Source organism: Nerophis lumbriciformis, linkage group LG12 (assembly GCF_033978685.3).
Source record: "Nerophis lumbriciformis linkage group LG12, RoL_Nlum_v2.1, whole genome shotgun sequence".
In the NCBI taxonomy this organism is placed as follows: domain Eukaryota; kingdom Metazoa; phylum Chordata; class Actinopteri; order Syngnathiformes; family Syngnathidae; genus Nerophis; species Nerophis lumbriciformis.
The window spans coordinates 41,065,882-41,073,145 of record NC_084559.2 but is presented as its reverse complement, the minus strand read 5'-3'; positions in this window follow the sequence as shown (position 1 = coordinate 41,073,145).

Here is a 7,264-nt window from a genome sequence, read left to right as displayed (position 1 = left end):
GATCAAAACATTACAGCTATATTAGATAGCAAACAGCAGCAAAGTGCGGATTGTTATGAGGAAATAAAAAGGGAAGTGAGAACGTAGAGGTTCGAAATGCCGTGGCAAACCCTTAAGCAGCGCTACCTGGCTACCGGGACCAGACTTTACGAGAATTACGGCTCATGACGCCAAACACCTCCAAACCACCTACAAGTAGCAAATGTATTTTGTCTAAATTTTTTAAATATCGCTTTTTTGGGGGGAAAAACTGCCATGGCAACACAGCTTGTGGCTCTAATTTTGTCATCGGCTTTTCAATTCATCTTGATATATTTTCATGCACGTGCAAGCTAACCATAAAGATGACTACTTCGTTCAGAAATATTTATTTTTACTGTGCCTGTGTTCCTCATTAGACCAACTTTGTCCATTTAAAAGCAAAGACAGGCAAAGTGCCAATAAAAACCAAAGACCACATTCTTATGTTGCCGAGGGACCTAGACTCGACGGTGTCAAACAATGGAGACCTCACTCAAAATTGACGCCGTGCCATGGGACGACACCGGCACATATCCCAAGACACAAAGCTTGGAGGTCTACAATGCCTGTCATCGCCGTCCTCCTGTACGGCTCTTAAACATGGCCGTTGATTACCACCCTGGCGACCAGGCTTGATGGTTTTGGTACCAGGACCCTCAGGAGAATTGAAGGCATCACCTGTAGCCAGAGTTTTAAGGGACCAAACCTAATAATTTGCAGCAATGAGGCAGGCCACTTCATCTGCCTGCCTGTGGAACAACTAACAAGCACCATCCTGGCTTTCAGACCCAGCAAGTCAGGTGAAATGACTCAGAGGTGCCCCTAGCACCTACTGGCTGGAAGTAATAGCCAAGGACCTTCAAGACTGTAACCTGACTCTGGCACAAGCTCAACACCTTGCCCACAATAGACCCCAATGGAGAGTCCTGGTTGGCTCTACATACCTTGAAGTGCAAGAGGACTGTAAAAAAGACATACCACTTTCTTATGTAAACAAAGGAGAGTCAAAATAGCAGCAATAAAAATAAACAACAAAGCTATTTAGCTTCCTCAAAATGAAAAGAAAAACATTTCGTGATGTGTTTAGAAAGATGCACACTTGTATTTAGACAAAGTAGGCAGACTTCAACGAAAGTGATAGTTATTTTTCACACAACTTCATCTCTCTGTTGTTAGCTAGCTAGCTAACAAGCGAACTATTACCGAGGAGAGTGGCAGACCACATCCTCCAGATTTCTGACAATCCGCCGCTTTAAATGCTACCTCATCACAGACGTACTGCCATTAAAAGCAAAGATTTTTAAGGACAAATCGTGGCACCCTAATTCCAAGTAGAGGAGTTCATGAATCCCTGGGTCATGTTGATGAGAGGGGGAAGGATGGAATGTGAGATGGTCAGATGGATCGTGCGTCATAATACTTAGTATTAGGGCTGGGCGATATATCGAGTTTGTAAGATATATCAATATATTTTTAAACAAGATATGAATTAAGAAAATATCGTAAAATCGATATAAATTATTTCCCGTTAAAATGACCAAACACCGCTTATTTGTTGTGTTCTTTGCAGAGGTGTGGACTCGAGTCACATGACTTGGACTCGAGTCAGACTCGAGTCATGAATTTGATGACTTTAGACTCGACTTGACAAAATGTGAAGAGACTTGCAACTCGACTTAGACTTTAACATCAATGACTTGTGACTTCACTTGGACTTGAGCCTTTTGAATTGACATGACTTGACATGACTTGCCACTTTCCCCAAAATCCAAAGCTTAAAAAGTTATTTGGGAGCGCTCCGTATCTTCCATTTTCTTCGTCTGTGTGGATCAGCGTGTTGTTCCTGCCACCTGGTGTGCTGTCAGTACAACAGCCAATCAAATTAGAACTACGTTGTTTTCATCACACAGCATTCATCCAATCAAATTGCAGGACAACCAATGAACAAGAGTTGTCCAACAACGTGCCAGTGATAAACAATTATGTTAAAGTTGGTTTCGTTCGGGTATAAAAACTACGACTTGGTCAACAAAAAACGAATTGCGGTATGCAAATCACGCAGTTCGAATATTACAGACGGAGACGCAACAACTTCCAACTTCGTTCGACATTTGAAGTTGCACAAAGAAGGGTAAGTTCTGAATGTAAGATAACGTTTATTGGCTAAGTAACGTGACTTTTATTTGCTGTGTAGTTAAATCAGTGAGGCTGCAAACTCACTGCTAACGTTATAACCATAGACATCTTATAAGTAGACGCAGCATGGAGCGCTACTGCCTACTGGCGCAGACGAGGCGCGTGGCCGCCATCTTGGAGTGGTGATCCGCTCCACTCAGTGCAATTAATTTGGCAGGAGCAATGAACTGTCAGCGCATTTAATTCATTTTACCTCACTGAATACGACTGATTTTCACCCCCTTTTTTGTCATACGTGTAGCCATGATAACAGACACATGTTTTGGCGTGTTTTATTATTCATAGTTTGCTTAACAGTAATATAATATTCTTATACACTATAAATGACCAGACATCCGAGATCAAAACTGGGAATATAATCCCAGAGAAGGGAAAAAAAAACGGTAATCTATTTTTAAATTGAAGAAACAATATGATTAGGTTATATATACATATGTGTGTATCCTACATAAACAATGTATGAACACATTAGATATCTATATATCTTAGGGACCTATAGACTGTATCGCATAGAGTTTATTCTGTCTTGACACTTTGTATTGATATTTTCTATTACATTCTTCCCTTAAATGATAATGTTTGCAGTGATTGTTTTATATGTATTATTTTATGTAAGTCGCTTTGGATAAAAGCGTCTGCCAAATACTTAAACATATATAAACACCTGAAAGTCTTCATATCAGCTAAAACCACCAATCTGTTTCACTGGATTCAGAATAAAACCAAATTCTGTTCAACCCAACAATGTTAGTATTTGAATATTGTTACTTGAAGACTGATTCCTGGTTACAATTATACTGTTAAGAAAGTATTGTCTTATACTTTGCCTAAAATGAGAATGCATCATAATCAGTGGCGGCTGGTGAATTTTGTTTTAGGTGGGGCTGAAAGTTTGTAAAGCAAACCCCTGTAGGGGCGTCATCCTCCCCAAGAAGATTTCTTTGTGATTTTCACATACATATATTGAAGATATTTGCTCCTTCTCAACTCTGTGGTAATGTTATTTTCATAAAATACAACCAATAGTACGTTAATGTTAAATCTCACTTGTGAAAAGTAATCCCCCGATTCCTATTTTCAACAGTCCGCTCATTTGAGCAGGAAAACGGTGAACACCATCTTTGTTTTCTACCTGTCAACTGTCAGTTTAGGCTGCTCGCCGGCTCCTCATCAGCACTTCAAGATGGCGGCCAAATTGCTCACGTCACAGCAACCAATGCTGCGTCTACTTATAAGATGTCTATGGTTATAACGTCATTGCAAACACGGCAATCTGTTGCGTCCACTGCAGTTTGCTACCTTATTCATACTTTTTGTCAAGTGATTTTTTTTTAAGCAGGGTTTCATGAGGTACCTATACATAACGTTACGTTAGTCAATGTATCACACACAGCAACGTAACGTTAGACGGCAGTCAGCAGCACCGCATATTTATTTAGCCACCTACAAAAAGACAAACATAGTCAAATAAAGGTCAGTTAAAATGTATACTATATTAAGAATATGTGTACATATTGCATAGGGTCCTGACATCTAAAAAGTACAACTCTGTTCATTGTTATGTTCATATATTTGTTATGTTTTTCATGTGTACGCACACATAAACACACATACAGTATGAGATGAGATCAATGAGATAAGGTAAGAACAGGATAGAAACTGCTGTGGAACTAGTTACAATGCAATATGCCATGGAAATACAATGTTAACACTTTTGTGCAAATAAGTACAGTTGCACTTGTTTTTTCAAATGTGTTTATTCTGTAAAGGAATGAGTTACATGTTTAAAATGACTGGTTAATAGTGCTATTTTGAAGTGCAATGTCAGCACTATCTTTTTCCCTGCAATTTCAAATGCACTTGTTTTAATAAATAAATACAGCGTTTTAAAAGCATACACAATCTGTGTAAATATATTAGTCTGTGGTTAAATGACTTGAAAGGACTCGAAACTCAAAATGCAGGACTTGGGACTTGACTTGAGACTTTCCAGTCTTGACTTTGGACTTGACTCGGACTTGCCCTGTCTTGACTCGGGACTTGACTCGAGACTTGAGGGTAAAGACTTGAGACTTACTTGTGACTTGCAAAGCAATGACTTGGTCCCACCTCTGGTTCTTTGTTCTCCCCCGCTCCTCACTCCCTCTCAAAACTCCATGGGCTACTAAACCCCTCCCCTTCCTCCTTCCAAGACGTGCTTGCACGTATAAGAACATCCATGATTGGTTGGTTGTTTAGTCACGATTGGTTGAGATTATGGCAAAACATTAGGGACAGGTCAATCAGAGGCAAGATAGGGTGGGTCTTCGAACCAGGAAGTGAAATCACAGCAGACATCCCAAATAACGACGAGAGAGTCGTAGAAAAGAAAGAGGGACTATTCAAGCGGGTGATTTATATATTAAAAAACTAGTGAAAGATGGCAGAGGGATTCTCTCCTTTAGATTTTTCTTTTAGCGATGTAGATGACGTCCAGGAAACCCACAATGCGTCTACTTGGCAACATTTGGACAAATGTATGCGCCTGGATAAAATATTAATTTGAGTTGTTTACCATATAAGCCCAAATCAAAACTGTTCTCTAGTTGCCAAAAACTTGTTGCCAGAAATGTATGCCGAAGTGAGGAAGATCATAGCCGCACACTTAAGTCAAGTCACTTACTTGGCGCTGACCAGAACCGTACGTGTGTGACAGTTATTTTCTGTGCTGTTATTACCCATCTTGACTAAATGGGTTAATAAAAGTGCCACTGACTGTTTACAGTACCGTTCTCATTCAGTTCAATTTCAGTAAATCTCGCTCAAAAATTAATATCTTTATATGTATACTTTCACCGGAAAATATATCGAGATATATATTGAATACTGAGTTTAAGTAAAAGTATATCGAGATTTACTTTTTCGTCCATATCGCCCAGCCCTACTTAGTATCAGACTAAAGAGTACAGCCATGCAGTCTGTAATTATTCTCGTTTTTTGAGCTATGTTTCTAGTGCCACCTTTGGTAACATGCTTTGGTGAGTGACCAAATAAGAACATGGTCCCAGATAGAAAGGGGCCAAAATGAGTTCAGTGGCAAAGACAAATGGTTAGGAGCACAGTTGGACTGGGATTAAAGCCACTGCTCCTCCACATTGTGAGACGCTGGTTCAACTTGGCCCGGGCATCTATTTCTTATCCCTAGTGAGATGTTCAGGGCATGTCCAATACTGCCCATGTGACCTTGGCCCGGAAGAAAACATGAATGAATCTAGTAATTAATATTATGATTATGAGCAGGATGCAGTGAAGGAAAAACATGCTTCTCGGACGAGTTGGGGCATTTATAAAATGAGCCTGGGAATTTTAGTTGTTTTTTTTAAAAATCAGAAATGTCTGCAGAGGGATTGGGGCCTTTACTGTTTAAATTTCATGGACTCAGGAAAGGACTAAAATACCTGAAGGTCCCAGTGTACCCCCTAAAAGGTCTCAGAGGACCACAAACAGTTCGCTGGTCCCTAAGTACTCTGGGTATATTTAAAGGGTATGTCTGTTCCAAAGAGTCAAGTCCTTTTGGGTGCAAGCCCATTTATCATTGGGACCACTTTGGGTCATCAGGGACCTTCCAGGATAACGCCAACCTTCTCACCCTACTATAAGTTTGGGAGTGGCTACTCGGGCTCAAGCACTGGATGTTTTCTGAAAAGCCCTGAATCTGATATTTACTTTTAAAGTAACATGCAGTACCAGAGTCCAACAGAGAGGCAGTAGCTGCGCAAGTATTGCCTGCATTCTGCGCAAGCATGAGAAGACTAAACAAGAATATCAGGACGTTTTGTTCCAAGAAAAAGAATGTGACAGATTGACAACACCACCAGCTGTGATGAAACGAGTGATGATTCAAGTGTGTGGATCTATTTTGAAGAAGGGTACTCTGTTACGATGTGGGTTTGCTAAATGTTAGCTTACTGTCAGTAAAGTTAAATGTTATATCCCGCAAAAAATATATATTTTAACCAAGTTTTATTGAAAAAAATTAACTAAATAAATAGACACACTATACTTTATTGGTAGAAGAAACATTAAATATTGTTCTGGCTTCTTAAGAGTCATGTTATTTTTATTTGAGTCTTTATGGTTGTATTTTTCTGTTTTAATTTGTAAAGGGTTTTATAGTGTTTTATCATGATAAAGACGAAACAGGTGTTATACGCTTCACTTCCAGGTTTTGTGACATCACAGGGTTTACTTTCTGTTGTAGACTGTAAACTATTATATATCTCAGTTGTTCAGACAGTAATGTTCTTATTTGTTTAGATTAGTAGTATTCAGTAGAAGCATTTAAGTCCCATCTTAAAACTCATTTGTATACTCTAGCCTTTAAATAGCCCCCCTGTTAGACCAGTTGATCTGCCGTTTCTTTTCTTTTCTCCTCTGCTCCCCTTTTCCTTGAGTTTTTCCTTGCCCTTATGTGGGCTTTGTACCGAGGATGTCGTTGTGGCTTGTGCAGCCCTTTGAGACACTTGTGATTTAGGGCTAAATAAATAAAGATTGATTGATTGATTAGTGGATGAAGTTTTTTTAATGGGAAAATACTTAAATGTATATTGTTCAGTTTCTGTTTATATTGTATTGTATATTGTATTCATCATGTTAGCACTTAAAGTTAAAGTGAAAAGTTAAAGTTCCAATGATTGTCTCTCACACACACTAGGTGTGGTGAAATTTGTCCTCTGCATTTGACCCATCCCCATGTTCACCCCCTGGGAGGTGAGGGGAGCAGTGAGCAGCAACGTGCGAGTCATTTGGTGATTTAACCCCCAATTCCAACCCTCGATACGGAGTGCCAAGCAGGGAGGGAAAGGGGCCCATTTTTTGTAGTCTTTGGTATGACTCGGCCGGGGTTTGAACTCCCAGTCTCAGAGCAGACACTCTAACCACAAGAGCAATCATGTTAGCACTTAAGCTAGCTAGTGAGATAGCGCTAGCCGGTCCTTGAGTTTCTCAAAGTGTGATTATCAATCGCGGTTTTACGATAATTTAAATTAAAAAATGGCTAATATTAACC